This window comes from Macrobrachium rosenbergii, chromosome 5, assembly GCF_040412425.1.
Source record: "Macrobrachium rosenbergii isolate ZJJX-2024 chromosome 5, ASM4041242v1, whole genome shotgun sequence".
In the NCBI taxonomy this organism is placed as follows: Eukaryota; Metazoa; Arthropoda; class Malacostraca; order Decapoda; family Palaemonidae; genus Macrobrachium; species Macrobrachium rosenbergii.
In genome coordinates, this window is record NC_089745.1 from 11138313 (window position 1) to 11155917 (window position 17605).

At 39.4% G+C, this 17605-nt stretch overlaps 1 protein-coding gene across 26 annotated transcripts in view; it reads right to left on the bottom strand.

Moving 5' to 3' along the window:
* The window catches only part of Rab3-GEF (Rab3 GDP-GTP exchange factor), a 265506-nt gene that overhangs the window by 227614 nt on the left and 20287 nt on the right, over positions 1 to 17605 (bottom strand). For 19 of the 26 annotated variants that reach the window (XM_067103547.1, XM_067103538.1, XM_067103533.1 and 16 more), the window contains exon 1: positions 16749 to 17307. The exons of 3 other annotated variants lie outside the window; for them this stretch is intronic. The gene's annotated coding sequence lies outside the window, so the exon portion shown is untranslated. Of the gene's footprint in view, positions 1 to 16748; positions 17308 to 17605 lie in introns of those variants that run through there. 4 more of the 26 variants (XM_067103529.1, XM_067103525.1, XM_067103522.1 and 1 more) reach the window with 2 other exon arrangements.

The window sequence follows — 17605 nt, forward strand, 5'->3', positions numbered from 1 at the left end:
GTATATCAACTATTGGTGTCATATAGGCAACGTTTTCTATTCCTTAACTAAAACTGACAGTAATTATCTGGAAACTGCACTACACCTACTGCAAAATAAATGTTATTTACTGTACTCAATAAAGATCAGAACACTAAAATGAAGAGATATATTTAGTAGAATACGAATTTTTACCACTGGAACAAACGTGGAGATCCATAATTATTATACTCTTGTTTAACACCAGTCCAAACTGCATAGTTTGTGGAGTGGTGTTGTTTATGGATAAATAAAGTTAAAGAATTGTCTCTTTTTTTCCGTGACAATACCGAAAGGGTTAATGAAGACCAAATTTCTGCATGGTGATTATCGGAATAATATACGAAAATATTGTGCTCACGCCCTTATGCCCTTAGGTGGTGAAAATCCTGGCTCTTGGGCTTATAGGAACAAATCCCAAACCACTTAAAGAAGGAAAACTGTTAATTATATTGAGTTAATGAAGATCAGAGGTACCAATCCAAATGTATTTTAGTTCACTATTCATTTTAAGTAGTGCTAGAATAAAACGACCTATGGCTGCAAAAATAGTAGTGACATGTCCAAGCACTTCAGGGGAACATTTTCCTAAATAATTAATATTCACAGAGCAAACAGTAATCACAGGGCAAATAAGAAGCTGAGACTGCGAGAGAGTAAGAGCCAAACTGCAACTGAGGCAGAAAGATTTTCAATCAACTTTGCCGGGACCAGCGAAGAGCTGCTGGCTCCCGCATACAAACGAACCATCTACGGTTAAATGAGGTCAGAAAAGTTCCTTACAGACTTTCACAAGTTGCTCAGAAGAAATGCACATGTTCTGTATCTGCAGAACTCAAGCAACATTGAAATACCACAAGCAGGTTGTTAAAAGAGACTCAGCAATTCCTACGTTGCCGTAAAAAGTAACTTACTATTTACAAGATCTCCAGAGATCCCAAACCTCCGACAAGACCTAGCAATTCTACCCGTTCAGCCAAAGGTCCCTAACACAGATCCTGATCTCCAAGAAAATCTGATCACTTGTTGCCAGTCACGAGATCTGCCTTTGGTAAAAGTTTCATCAAAATCCACATAACAGTTTCCGTAACATTTTTGCAAACAGAAAAAACCTATTGAACCTAAAGCATATACTCCTCTTTAGGAGCAAAAAAACTCGAATATTGCTAAATCTCAGAAATTGCACTGTCATGTTCTCAAAAGACAACTAAATAAGTAGGTTAGTAAGTCAGGATTCTTTAGACAAAAAAAAAAAAAAAGGAGGGGAACGCTTCTTGAGTGTTCAACTGTCATCACACCCCCTTAGTTCCTATTCGAGATAATGTCCCAATCCTCTCTAATTACTTTCAACGGGGCCAATCGAGACTTAAGAGTGGCTATCAAAGAAGAGGGTCCAAGGGAAGGTGAATAAAATGAAAAAGTTAAATAATATGCATACGATTTAGTGCGACATTTGAGGATCAGACGAAAGATGATAATGAAGAGTGGAAATGCAGAATCATTGCTTCATTACTCTCGAATTTTCTTTTATTCATTTATCTTAAAACACTCCCTAAGCCAGATGGATGTCAATAATATGATCTAATCAGTGACGTTGAGTATTTTCTGTTACACCACTGTCTTCTAAATGAAACAGAATCAAAGCCTTAGTAACAAAGACTCTGACCAACCGTTTCGAGCCTACCTGCTATCCTCCTGACAACTTTATTTTATTCTTTATGTTTAATGCTACAGTCCTTCATTTCAGGCAGAAATAATTTCTAGGGTGCATGGGAAAGAATATATATAATTGAAAAAAAAAAAATGGTTGCAGGGTAAATTACCACCTGAGGTTTTGGAGTTGAACATCTCCAAATAACTGAATGCTATGAAAAGTATCCTGGCTATTACTTTTTAAACAGAAGGTGAAAAACTGTGGCTTGATGGATGTCCAAATGAAGTGCTTCCCAGCTTCCTTCCTTTATAATCCCTTCTTTGCCTTGAGCAAAATACTGTAGAATCCGTCTAGCTATCATTATTTGCCTTATGCAACTACACAAAGTCAACAGAGGGTCGATTGCCCCCCGTACAATATTTTACAAGCTCGTTCTTCTTGGATATCGAGACTCATCCTCACCAATACCTCTTTCACACCTTGTACCAAGGCCTTCTTAGGGCTTCCTCTCCTCCTAACACTTTTACCCTTTAAACTCTTCATTAAACTATAGAACTCCATTCTTTCCCGAAGACCGAAACATCTCAAAAGACCGTTAACCGTCCTTTCACCAAAGCTAAACTTTTCTCACGTCTACATATCCTCTTATTTCTTACATTTTCCATGCTGATTACACCGTACCACTACAAAATTGGTTCAATTTAAAACCTCCAACATTTTTATCTTCAACTGCATTCACCACCCACATTTTATTTCCATAAAGGAGAGTTGCTTCAACATAACCTTCATACAGTCCCACCTTGCTTTCCATAATCTCCCCCAGTCTCTTCCCATTTTTTCCAGACACTTTCCTACCTATTTTCTTATCTATTTCCTGAAACTTGCTTTCATCAATGTTCGTCCATTTGGTTTTTTATACAAAAAGGAGCAAATTATGGAGTAATGACACACCCAAATGCATACATTCGTCGTGTATATTCTCACACAGGCGCATCCCTAAAATTAGTGGTTCCATAGAGGTGAAGTGAGACTGGCTTAGTTCTATACACTCATGACTAAAATATTCAAAATATGAGACTTCCATTTTATCCTCCAAATGCTAAGATTTCTTATACACCCTAAGTAAAATACAGAAACTTCGTGTTTGAACTATAAGATACGACTTTTGGTTTAATGTCCAGACGCTAAAGGTTTTGCTTTAAAAGGATTAAAAAAAAAAAAAAAAAAAAAAAAAAAAAAAAAGGATGCTCCGCAACGGCTTTTAACGCCCCTCGACGCAAACTGTCCCTCTCGCCTATCATTTGCATACGCTGCCTACTTCCTGGTTTTTGTGGCTTTATCCTCTTTAAGGTTCAACCACCCCATATACATCCACCTTTTTCCACGGCCTTGCACGCATGCAATTTATCCGTCCCCGTCCCCAGCGTTCCTCTTCTCATCCCATGCATGGCCATTTACTCTTTACGTATCCTCGTCCACCTCTTTGTATAAAAATGGATTCCCTGTCATGCCTCTCCATCTTTGGCCTCATTGAGACCTCCGGCTCCTTAACACTGACTTTGAGATGAGGCTGCTGGCCCTATGGCCATGACCCACTTCTGGCACTTGAGAGTATTTGTTTATTATATAAAGTCTGGCGATCCTGGTCTTTTTTTTCACATAAATCCTCACCATGTTGATTAACTTCACTAATCAAGTGACCTGTTTACAGTAAGTGGTTATCCAAAGAACATTCTGAACAAACCTAATTTAACTTTACTATAGTATATATAATTCACTCCAACAACTTTCCCAGAGAGCTCCAATCCAATCAAGGCAAACTTTAAAAACATTTCCTTCCCATGGTCATACATCTGAAGTTCATCTACCAACATTTCAAATTAAAATTTTAAGTAACCAAGTAATTATCTATATGGACACACTTCATGTTGAGGCAATTTCTACCATAAAATTTCTGTACAATTTCTACTTTATAAGATTTCCTGTAAGGTACAGATTCGAACCACTATTCAGTAGCACAGAATGGCCCTGAGAGAGAGAGAGAGAGAGAGAGAGAGAGAGAGAGAGAGAGAGAGAGAGAGAGAGAGAGAGAGAGAGAGAGAGCATTCGTACCCTAAATAACGTTTTCCCCGAGTTATCGAATAAGCAATGAGCAAATGTCAATATAAACAACATACCTGAAATCCTTCCACAAGCCCAAACAATACTATTAACACATATAAAGGGTTCATCACAATACCTCACACACACAAACATGCTCGTGCGCGCACACACACACACACACACACACACACACACACACACACACACACACACACACACACACACACTCACACAAAAGCAAGGACGGTCATTCCCGGAAATATAATGAAACGGTCGTAAGTCTAAAGTAATATACAACTGAGCATTTCATATGATCTATAAACGTCGCTAAGTTCCATAGCATATAGAAGATTAAATTAATATTGACACAATGATGGTGCTAAGAATACTTCGCTAAAAAAAGAAAACGCACGGAAGTGTACATGAACACAGTAACAAGAGGAATGAACAAAATCCAAAGAAGGCAACTCGGCAGGAAAATTCCTTCAATACAGCGATTACCAAAATCTGTGAAGTACAGAATTTATTCTTCTTAGTATTTTACATAAAAAATTCGTTGATAATAATAATAATAATAATAATAATAATAATAATAATAATAATAATAATAATAATAATAATAATAATAATAATAATAATAATAACAGAACGTTTTCGAGTTGCTGAAGCAATTCAAATAACGTTAAACTCATCCTGATCTTAAATCTTGAGAAAATTCATCCAGAAATCGTTAGATTTAAGAAAAATTACTAATCTCTATCGCTAATGTATTTACAGCAATTAAGCTACTGGCAAATGGTGCACTAGAACTCAATTTGAAGGATACTAAAAAAAATTGCAAGTAATCTATTCAATAATATTAGCAAGAGGAGAACTGAACTTTTTTTCTATTCTGTTATCTTGTCTGGGTGAAAAACTACAATACTCTAGGTGGCGCTTGGAGCTATCGCTCTCCCACCATGTTGCTCTTGTGTTGCTGATATTGTTATAACAGGTCGAATTCTAGTGAATCATAATAAATAATATATGAGAAATAACAATATAACCCATGTTGCTTTTGGTTTGGCTGAAGCTGACCTCATGCCAACACGGGCTCTTTATCAAGGAGCAGTCCTCGTTAAATAACCGAACAATGAATGTAAAGTGATTGATACGAACAAGCGATAACATAAATATTATTACTATTATCAAAAGCACATATAACTGCGTATAAATTAAGCCCGCATTTTCAGGCTCCATTTAATGATTATTGATGGCTATTGCTTCATCCCACTGCCAAGATGATCCCGATACGTTACTGCAGCTTCGCGCAAGTGAATTTATTTCATTACACTAATTTTCTTCCAGACAAATTTTGCTTTGGATGCGTCATTTCGTCATCTATTTGTTCCAGATAATGAATTCTCCCTCCCTGGTGTGTTCACGAGGGATTATCTTTACCTTTGAGGTGACAGAAAAGAAAAGTAATTTCGCCACTCTGCTCCGTCTCACACAATTCATTTACTCTTTCACTTCGGGGAGCAGGTTATTTCGTCCCTGTACAATTTCTCAAACGCTTAGCTCATCATCCAGATGCGACCCAACTTCACTGCAGGAATTTATTTTATTCATTAGTGTTTCACGCTTCAGAAGCTGTACTTGTTTTTAAGAAGGCAAAGTTCCTCTTTTTTCATAAAATCGTCTGATGGGATCATGTCTTACAAAACCACCAAACACCAGATTTCAATGTAAAAACTTTACTTATTCAATATCTTGGCTGTGAAAAAAATCCTAAAATCAGACTCTAACTAGAATGGAACACTTTTAACACAACAGATATCAGTATTAAAAACTTTACTTATTCAATATCTTGGCTGTGAAAAACATCCTAAAATCAGACTCTAACTAGAATGGAGCACTTTTAACACAACAGATATCAGTATTGCCAATATTCATCGCAATGAACAAATAAGATACGTAAACCGGGACAGGAACATTCAACTAAACTTACACCTCTGTCTGACAAACTGAAGTGTTTATAATGGCAACAATATTCTAACTCAACATGAGATATCTACTGCAGATGCTCCCAAACACTGAAACGAAACAGAATGTTTTCAAACTTTCAAAAGAGATCAACGAAAAGTAATCTGTGACAGAGATCATGTTGCTGGAATGTATGCTTGCGGTTGAAAAGTACCCAACAAAGGCCTCTGCAGGAATTGGAAGTAATCAATGACATGTTGCCGAGCCGTCATTGTAAATGTCAAATAGTCAAATGCCCCAAACATGCTAGTAATCTTGACGCCTTTTGACCTTAAGTTTTAGCACAGAGTTTTTCAAAGGTTAAAAGGCCGTATGTTAAGAGATATCTGCGTAAAGATGAGCCTATCTTCCGAAAAATCCATATACATGTGAGTGATACACTGAGAGAGAGTTTACATCACTTTATTACACTGTAAACGCTTCGTTCTTGCACTAAATGCCCCGTACTTCTTTCTTCATATTACCGACCTTAATCGAAAACCAAAATGCGAAGTAGATTAAAAGGATTAAGCCTATCGGCAAAGCCTGAGATGCTTCGTAAATTGAACAATATACCGTGTCAGGCATCTACCTTTAAAATAACTTGATATTTCTTAATTGACAACTAACTTGACCATAAAAAACACATTATCGTAACCCAATGTAATAATCTGAAAATCCTTTTTTATAAAAATGTGAGAACTTTTCACATTAAAATATGCGTATATGTACTACGCATCATTAATAAATTTTCATGCAAATTTAATTGTCATTACAGCGCCAGATACATGGAAGCAGAGTCACTTAACACATGTTTAGCGTTAACCGTGTTGGCCATGCAAGATGTTTATTCTCTGCCTCCATAGAATTAATAAGCAATTTCGTGTTACTTTATGTGGAAAGAAAAAAAATAAGAATAATGATAAAATAAGATAAATAAAATACCACCAACCATGAAATCTTCAACATCAAACATGTAAAACTTTAAGAGTACACCACAGAGCAGAGCACTGGGTATTCTCTCAATTGACTGAATATAGAATTTAGGCCAAAGGACAAGCACTGGGACCTATGAGGTCATTCAGCGCTGAAACAGAATTGACAGTAAAAGGTTTAAAAGGTGTAACAGGAGGAAAACCTCGCAGTTCCACTATGAATCAATTGTTAGGAGAGAATGGAAAGTATGGTGGAAGAAAGAGAACATGAAAGGAGGTACAGTAAAAGAAACGAAAGGGGTTGCTGCTAGGGGTTTTACGTAGCCAAGATAGACTTGGCCTTCAATTAAAAGTTCTTGGAGAATATCTCTCTCAATGAGGGCCAACAAGTATAAGCTTCCTCTTCATAAGCACAGGAACAGGGCCAATTCTGATTCGATGTTTAATCACTATAGAGATTTGAACTCAACGAAACGGGGGACATTTTCTGACATGATCTGTATTCCGACGAAGAGCAGTGGTTCTTCTTGACCTTTTTATTACCACGCCCCCTTCTAAGAGTTGGTTCTTCCCTCGACGGCCCCCCCTTGCACCTGTGAGTAATATTCCCTCCCAGATTTAAAGGAATATGAAAAAAAAAAGAGAAAGAGAAGGGGTTTCGAGGTACAGGGAGGGAGGTAAATAATGACAAAACATGTTAAGCCCAACGAGTCTAACCAGAGTAGCAGACTATACGAAACTAACGTCATAAGGCGATACTTTTGCATTTTTTCGTAAACTTCTGAATATTAGTTCCTCACTCTTGTTCTCTTGTTAAGAGAATAACGAATATAATTGGGGGGACTTTTAATTTTTCCAGGGGGCTCGCGCCTCCCCTGGAAACTGCTGACGACCCCCCGGGTGAGAACCACCGACGTAGAGCAAGCATTGGGCCTCTCACTGGCCTCTGCGTTGGAATTTCCCCTCTTACCCATCAGCCCCGCGGTGTTGTCACTTGTCACTGTCGCTTTGTTGTTGCTGTGCTAACAACTTCATTCAAAGCGTCATTAACGTCCGTAACTTCTATACCCTGTTGTTGCAGGGGTAATTATTCATAACTCTTGGTTTACAGGGTAACTGAGCCAACAGCGGAAACTTTCACTATGGGTGCTGAAATGACTTCATCTGCCTCTATTGTTTTCAGACACTTCCGTTCACTTTAGAGTTACTGCATCGTTCGATAGCGTTCAATATTATTTTTTTTTTGTATAAAAACTTCCCAAAGATGCAAATTACCCTCAGTGAACTTCTATTAAATAGAAATCAACAGAATATGGAATTTAGGCCAAAGCCCATGCGCTGAGATCTATGAAGTCACTCAGCGCTAAAACGGAAATTGACAATAAAAGCTTGAAAGATGTAACAGGAGGAAAACCTCCCAGTTGCACTATGAATCAATAGGAAGGAGTGCAATGTAAGATGAAAGAAAGAGAATGTGAACGGAGGTACAGTAAAAGGAATGAAAGATGTTGCAGCTAGTGGCCGAAGGGACGCTGCAAAGAACATTAAGTGATGCCTACATGCACTAACGGCACTAACCCCTATGGAGGGATGGCTATTAAAGAAGGATAAAAAAATTGAGTATTGAGTTAGGGACACTAAAAAAAAACAGCTTTTGAGAAAAAGGGGACAAATGACAAGTAAAAAGTCACATGCCAAAATCTTTTAGTACTGCCCCCTCGCTGATGTAATCAGCTATGGGGTGTAGAAAAGGCGGCTATGAAAAAGACATACAACCCTTCACCCGCACAGCATTATGCACGTGTACAGAAATATCTGAAGAAATCACAACGTATTCGCAAGCATCGGATCCAACATATTTCATCGCAGTGACGGCGGATTAAGCAAGCCTAATGAATATTACGCATCATTCGAACACTTCCCTGTCCGTCATAATTAAGGCAGCTTCGATGCAGCGACCGCCTTCTAGTCCAACTTACCGGCTTAAGCTTTTACCTTTTGAGGTGGAGGCAGGTGCTGCGCAAAATGAGAGAGAGAGAGAGAGAGAGAGAGATATGGGGGGGGGGAGTTTATGAAATGGTGCGGTTTGGCGTGATATAAAGAGCTAGAAGGGGACTGGTGTTCAACCATATTCAGTCGGAAGAGGAAACTGATCTATGAAGCCGGGTCTAGGGACGCGGTATTCCCCTGCGTCTGAAGTAAGTGTTAATGAAAATTGAAGGGAAAACGGATACCCAGAGAGAGAGAGAGAGAGAGAGATCCAGCCCAATAAATGGTGAAGGAAAATAACACGAGGAAAAAATTATCAGTTTTGCAAAACCCTGCAACGCGGAAGGAAAGGAGACACGCAAGGTAATGGTGAGTAATAGACAGTTGAAAAAAAGGAAGGCCATGCGGCATCACAGTCCATCACGAGGCAAAAAGAAGCAAGCAGATGTCTGCAAGAAAGACGCAGCAGGAGCGCCTGGCCTTAATATGAGAAGAGGAGCTCTGGAGGCGGAAGGGATAAGAGGCTAATTGACTGAAAGACGCTTAATGCCGAAACGCCACTGAGCAACCAGGAGCTAACAAGAACAAAGTATTGAGCCAAGCCCAGGAAAAATAAGGCTTTCGGGAGAGTTCAATCGAGGGGAATTTACACACAATACGTGACCGAAAAGACGAAGCACAAAACTGACGGCGGAAATTGAAATTTCATGAAGAACGCATTAGACCTAACTCACTCTGGAGAAGAAGAAGAAGAAGAAGAAGAAGAAGAAGAAGAAGAAGAAGAAGAAGAAGAAGAAGAAAAGAGGAACAGCATCACCATAAATTCAACTCTCTCTCTTTCACACCCCCTTTTCATGGTAGGATAATTTAGCCTCCAAAGTTGATGCGTTTCTCCGGAAAAAGATGGTTTACTGGAAGCTTCGGGAGCGCGTCCTACTTAGAAACACGCCTTATGTTCGCAAGCTGATTATCAAGAGGTATGGGGTAGAAAATAAAATTTCACCTTTAAACTAATGGCTTTTACCCTCGCGACAGACAGAGAGAGAGAGAGAGAGAGAGAGAGAGAGAGAGAGAGAGAGAGACAGACAGAGAGAGAGAGAGAGAGGGGGGGGGGCGGTGCTAAACAGCACTGGTAAGTTCAAGACAACGCCAATGCCTGTCCCACTACCAAAGGCACTGAAGCATACTGATGTATGGAACAAAGACCCTATACAAGCAACTCACTTTAAAATCGATCGAGGCATTTGGCTACTTTCCCTTCCCAGAGAGATGGAATTTACCAGAGCACCACAAATGTTCTTTCTCAAAGACCTTTTGTATACCTTCAAATGAAAGTTTATAACTGAATAGGAGAAATAATTGCAATTTACATAAAATATGTGAGAGGATCTTTGTGTGTTCACTGTTTTACTTCAGTCACAAGATGCAGCTCAAGGACTCTGATAAGCAAACAAGTAATGATGGAGTATAAAATTCATTCTTTATGTTTTTCTTTGGAGCAAACATAAAAAATAGAACAGAATACACAATTTAGGCCAAAGGCTAAGCGCCGGGACCTATGAGGTCATTCGGGGTTGAAACGGAAACTGACAGTAAAAAGGTTTGAAATTTGTAACAGGAGGAAAACCTCACAGTTGCACAATTTAGCAACTGTTAGGAAAGGGTGGAAAACAAGATGAAAGAAAGACAATATGAACGGAGGTAGTTGCAGCTGGGGGGCCGAAGGGACGCTGCAAAGAACATTAAGTAATGCCTACAGTGCACAGCATGGGGGTGCAATGACGGCACTATCCCCCTACGGGGTAGGTACATCAATATTTATGGATCAAAATGAGCAGCTAACGAGAAAAAATTATCGCAAATCTAAAGATTATGTAACAGGTTCAGCTAGGTCTACGTAATCAAGATTATTGGCTGGATGCATCACTGACCTACCTTCCTAGGGTCTTCCTTTGTAAATGGCAATTTTTTTCCCCACTCTTCTAAGTAAAATTATTATGGTTCTAGACAAAGGAAACTCAAACCAGCCCTTAATATCAATACTTCGACCTTCGGTGAATTTTTTAAGTCCGTTCTTCAAGTCTTATGATAATATGCATAGTCGTCAGACACTGATGAAAAACGGCATCTCTTTATCGGAATGGAATGGGATGTAGAGTTTAGGCCAAAGGTCAAGCACTGGGACCTATGAGGTCATTCTGTGCTGGAAAGGAAATTGAGAGTAGGTGGGCTTGAAAGGTGTAACAGGAGGAAAACCTCGCAGATGCACTTTGAAATAATTGTTAGGAGAGGGTGGTTAGCAAGATGGAAGGAAGATAATATGAATGGAGGTATAGTAAAAGTAATGAAAGGGGTTGCAGCTAGGGGCCGAAGGGACGCTGCAAAGAACCTTTAGTAATGCGTACAGTGCAATCCGTGAGGTGCACTGACGGCACTAGCCCCGTACGTGGGAATCTCTTTACAGTCTGCGTTGCACTTCCCGATGCTCTCGTCTCATATGACACTGATGGAAATCTAGTCAAATGCTTTTAATCACCCGTCTTACCCCTCCACCCTTGAACTTAAGAAAACTTGGCCACCTGCCTCCTTGTAATGAGTCTTATGACCCTTCCCTGACTAGAAATAAATAAATAAACAAATAAATAAATAAATAAATAATTTGATATTAAAGATTGCCTCACTGCGCTGAAATTCTGGTTAAGCAATACCTCGAGAATGTAATCGACCCTCCACTTACGCAAGATACTCGACATTCAAAAGGTAAAACTCAAGAGGTTTCTTTCCCGATCGGATCCCGCAACTACGAGAGTCCTCCTCGCCTAAAGATTCACGCCTGGTTAAAATGAAACTCCTCTCCAGGGCGTTTTAAGTGAGGCAAAATCCCACTGGATCATAGACTCTCTAATCTGAAATAGCCATACCATACTAGTCACAATTTTAGGGCAGGAGGGAAACTCGTGTTTCAGTTAGCATCACCGGCAAATCTTAAACATAAGGTGAAATAGACAATTTCGTCCAAAAGTCGTAGTTTCTCAGCTTATTAAATATTTGAAAAAAAAAAAAATTTTCATGTAAAGTCAATATGAAAGGGTGCAAAATCCAGGCTTTCACTCAGTCGTACCCCGACGGCCCCTTACTGGCAACCGCCCCCACCTTCCCCCGACTGTGCACGCACAAATTGGCTGTTTTTTTTCACAGAGAGGAAAATCTGAATTTCATTCATTCCTATAGCAATAAAAAAAAAAAAAGAATCAAATACATAATATGCGCGGCCTTTCTCTGCTTGTGCCGAACTAGGCTATATAACACTTATTACGCGAGAGCATTTAAAGCATGATAGATCGGAAACAGAGGTCATTTCAAACCTGTTACGTCTAAATGACCTTATCCAACCTAATTCAAGGTGGGCACGCATATCAAAATGGGTATAAATGACCTGAATGCGGAGTTTCACGCCATCCCCATCACAAGCCTCAGAGAGGAACCAATTTCTAACATCCTCAATGCCGGTATTTAACCAACAAATAACTTGCAGCTGAGATGGCCAAACAATCATCATAAAATGACTAATTGTCACCAGCCGTCCCGTGCGTGTTATGTGTATGGTGAGTATACCCTGGTCTTCAAAGCAACAGCTCCAACAGGGTGCAGTAAGCGTTACCTCCAATATCTTATTGACATGTGCAGACGTAACACTGTATGTACGAATCATTAACTGAATATAATAGGATAAAATACAGAATTAAGGGGAAAGCCAAGCGCTGGGACTTATGATGTCATTCAGTGCTGAAACGTTAACTTACAGTAAAAAGTTCTGAAAGGTGCAACAAGAGGACAACCTCGCAGCTGCACTATATATCAACTGCTAGAAGCGTGTGGAAAGTAAGGAATGAAAGGGGTTGCAGCTAGGGGCCGAAGGGATTCTGCCTACAGCGTGAGGTGCACTAGCGGCACTAACCCACTACGAAGGATTCGTTAACTGATATCTTGATATCTGGGTGAAAATCATTCCCACACTACACGATATCTCCTAGGAAATGAATCGGCTACCGCGTGCTTTGCTAATCTTTCCGTCTCACCATTACCAAACACACCCACGTGTCAGAACCCAGGATATTCTGACTTCCTTTCCTTTGCATTTCCAAACCTATAGCTTTGACGAGCTAAAACTTTCAGTCGTTCAACCATTTACAATGAAACACCTGCAAAGGTATAATCAGTATAATTATACTTATCAGCTGTTTTATAAAACCTAAATACTTCCTGTTTAACCAAGGTCGTTTTAAAATGCCACCGAAGCACCGGCAAACCGAACCTTCAGGTAAGCTGCCAAATGAGAAACTGGAACTTTATTGGAAAAAACTCAATTCTCAGACCGTGTTAACATTGCTTGATTGCTGTTTCACTCTAAGGCTTAGCGATGTCTAGGGTGACCTTCAAATCTGCAGCAGATTTCTTCGTTAAGACTCAGAAATCCAATACATGACTGACAAACTAGGCCTAAAATAAACTCCCTTCATGAACTGATGGGCCAGAAATTTTTGATATCCTCAACGTTCCTGTGTCTACAGAATATAACCTGGTTGAGGGTGCCGATGAGAATATTTCGCATCCTTGAGGATATTTTCAAGTGTCTGATGACCTGCACCTCAAAATTTAAGTTGCGAACCTTAAAAATATTTAACTCTACCAGATTTTTTTTTTTTTTTTTTTTAAGTATTTTCACTTGAGCAACCAAAGTTCGTCTACGGTTAAAATATCAATACCTAAAAACTTTTCTTTTTTCTATACAAGGTATTCCATGACCGCTTGTAAATGTCTGAAGTGAGTGTTCTCCGCTGCAAGAAGAATTTCAATTCATTCATTTCCGTCCAGTTGGTAATAGTAACCTTGAAAACGAAATGTCATCTACAAAGCGGGAGGGGAGATATCAGAGGAGGTAACTGCGGATATCCCATTTACAGCCGGCGAAAACAGTATCATAGGCCTACGCAGTACTGAACCCTGGGGAATAACAATCCTTCTTGACATTCTCTTCCAAAATGTGTATTGCTTAATCTAACCTGAAAAAAACAATGTCTGGTAAAAATTGTCCGTATGATTAATACCAACTTCACTCCCGAATGATTAGTACCAACTTCACCCTTAGTCCACGAGAATCAGCTATTTCTAGAATATCACATCTCCAAGAAGCGTTATCCACCCCTCTAGGCCAAAGAATAGCCCCATGATGCTAGTTGCGTGCCTATGCTTCAAGAACACCTAATCAGCTCAGTGGCCTGGTAAAACTAAGGTATACTTCACTTAAGAACACCTGATTAAAGCCGGATTAATACATTTCATGTTTAAGGTAGTCTCGGGAAGCTTCACTAATGAAGAGATTAAATGCGTTTCATTTCGTATCTTGAAGCTAAAAATTCAGCCTTCAGAAAAATTTAAAATGGTATAGTTATTGAAGTTCAATGTCAACATAATTATTATTATTATATTAGCTATCGATAAATGTCAAGAGCAGGGACCCTAGTCATTTTCAATCTGGAGAGAGAGAGAGAGAGAGAGAGAGAGAGAGAGAGAGAGAGAGAGTTCAAGGGTATTTTACTCGGGTAACACAGAGATCTAACGACAAATTTGAAAAAAATGGTACTATTGTCAGGGTACAGGGATCCTGTCAAGTATCAAACGCAATATAAAGGACTTTTAATACTCTTCTAAGTCGGCAACAAGTCAAAGCAGCTTAGAGATAGCCCTTATGGTTATCAGGATATTACTCATTGGAGTACAAAAATGTAATAAAGAGTACAATCTTTGCATATGTAAGTAGATCAAACTAAGCGTTATTAAGTTCTACATCACTAGAAGACTAAATAACCATTAAGCAGGTTTTCTATGAACACCCAGGGAACTAATAATGAATAAATAACAACAATAACAATTAAAAATAACAAAAATATATACTGCTGCTACTACTACTACTTCTGTAATAATAATAATAATAATAATAATAATAATAATAATAATAATAATAATAATAATAATAATAATAATAATGATAGAAGCGTCCCTAAAATGGCATTAAGGAGAAACGTTCAAAATATGTGACCGAATCTTCCAAAAAAGGATTGCTCTTGTTAAAGCTTTTAAATTCAATTAACTTTTACTCACTTTTTTTGGGTCCTACTTGACTTGACTGATAAGAAACTGTAACCTTCAACATAATTTCAAATCGATTACTACAAATTCAAGTCTCAACAATGAATGATCAAAATTGCAAGCTAACTAACCATGACCAAGGCATATGCCCCCGTGTGTAACAACTGCAAGAATAAAAAAGACGACATAAAAACCCAACCGCCGACCCTCGCCAGCTTCATACATAGCACCTTGGTGTCAGTTACATGTTTACGGCCGTGACCCTTCAAAACACTAAAAACCAGTGCATATATTAAGAGAGAATGAAACTAGAACACGCGAGAAATTACATTACACATTTCAAGACTATTTACAACTATTCCCCTATTTTTCCCCATACTCTGTTTTGACATCAGAACATTTCATTCGCATAAGCCAATAACCTTGGATTGCATCACCCCAAAGGGGAGCGGTTGCATGATTTAAGGGACTGAAATTGCTTACGTTATTATTGCAGTCGAAATCATTACAAAATCCAAAGTAACTGCAATCTCTTGTCTATAATGAGGCGAATGCTGCCTGGGTATTGAAAATAGCAAAGGACTCCAACAAGTGGTCTTCCAAAGGCTTGTTTACATGGTACAAGAGATGGTCATCTGATCAGAATCATCCCGGAGTCCTTGTGTTAACGGTGAAGCGAGACAGGAACACTTGTGGCATGGGACACCTGTGAAATATGAACGTCATAGACAAACACCATCACAATTGGTGTCAGTAGTTCAGTAGCCAGGTATCTATGGATTTTTGTATGTTTGTTTAAACCAACCCTCAATCCACCCACAATACCCGCCCCACCCCCTCCTCTTTCGCTCCATTCACATACACATTAATGACATATTCATGCAACTCCTGGTATGCTATAACACATAATATATAGTAACTACTCGAAAAATCATAACAATATGTACGGAAATATTCTTCTTTCGCTCCTGCAACATACTTATCATAGTTATAATTAATTGTAATTAAAGCCTCCCTATCAAACACAAGTATTTAAAGAAATACAGATACAAAGTACACCAGAAGTGCATCAAATATTCGCACAGACCCAAGAATCGGAACTGCTGCCTGGAGAAACAATTCAAAATATGTAAACAACACTTGAGGTCATTTAGCCACAGTGGAAAAAAATTCTCATCATATCATCGGTAATAAACAGGCAAGTGGGACTACAGGTAAGAAATTCTCGGTGACGTCATACAACAAACGAAGCAAGCAGGACAGAAATAGAAAACAAAAGCACGAACACACGTACTGCCTGGGAATGTAGGCCTATGCAACCGTTAGGCCTACTACGGCTGTCGCGAGCAAACACAAGAGTGGATTACGCAATTAAGTAGTGCCAGTGCAACACTCCTTAGGAGCATCTAACCCCTTCTAATATCTAAACCATTCCCCCCATTAAACCATTCGTTCTACCTTGAAAAACGAAGGTTACAGAAACACGAAAACAACAGCAAGACAACTTAACCTAACTGGGTCACATACTCCGTCAACCAAGGAGAGCACGCACACCAAAAGAAGCTCCAAGAGTGGTTTCGTGCGACTTACGTCCAGCAGCAGCAGAATTTCGTTTATAAGCAAATCATAAAACAATCTACTCCCAAATAAACGTAAATAAACATAACGTAACGAAACACGGTAAGGAAATCATGCCTGTACACACGTAAGAGCAGCGTAGGGCTCTTCTCTTGCCACATCAGCATAACAAGCAAACTGAGAGATAACTGAAGTTAACAAGGCGTGTATCGAAAAACACTTGAGCACACTGCAAGAAGCGACTTCAGCAGGGCCAACACTACAAAATAGAACAAGCACTAGAGTCGGGAGTACGGAGGAAAAACGAAGTATTCTACCTGGAACCGTGGACGAGTGTTTCCTTCGAGCAGCTAGACGTGTGTGAGCCGTCGTAGTATACAAGAAATCAATGACGGAGGTCCATGATGTTGCCAAGCAGGGTAATAAGTGTCTGTCACAAAGACATTTCTTTGAGTCCTGATAACAAAGAAATGCTGGCTTTCACTCCCACTCTCTCTCTCTCCCTCCCAGCTTCCCGGGCGACCTAGGCCTTCGTCCAGCTTGGGAAATGCAGCGCACAAGCGTCAGCCTCGCAGTGACGGGAAATATCGGTATTATACTATCACTTTGCCAATCCACATTTATCGACGTAAAACGGTAACCCTGGCAACCGTGGGGAGCATGCGCAGTTCTTCCAACAAGAGCGCCGCGCCCCCTGTCTAGTATCGATTAGAGATTCCGGTGTGTACGTGAGTTTGTGTGTCCCCTATCACAGCAAGTAGATAAGTTTCCCCGATATGAGTTCTGAAAAATAATTAACGAAGTACAGAAGTCCCCCTTGATTACTTAATGGGATTAAAACACTTATCGGGTGGCCCAATGTTACAGCTCTTCTCCAGCGGACGTCCGCACTTGAAACCTGTTACGTAGACATCCTTATCAGCAGACGTGTTGATGACGTCACTATCGCTCAGCTGACGGCTCGCCCGTCCCCTTAAGACCGGAAACAAAAGGGATAAAAGAGATTCTGCAACGAATTCTAAATAACATTTACAAAGAAAGAGGGAACAGATTTTATTCTGGCGGCATCGAGTTCAAAATCGGAAAGCCTTGAAAAGTCTCAGGTTTTAAGGAACTTTAAGAAGATAAAACAAAAGTTCTCTCACCATGTTCTCTGTGACTGTGACGGTATTTT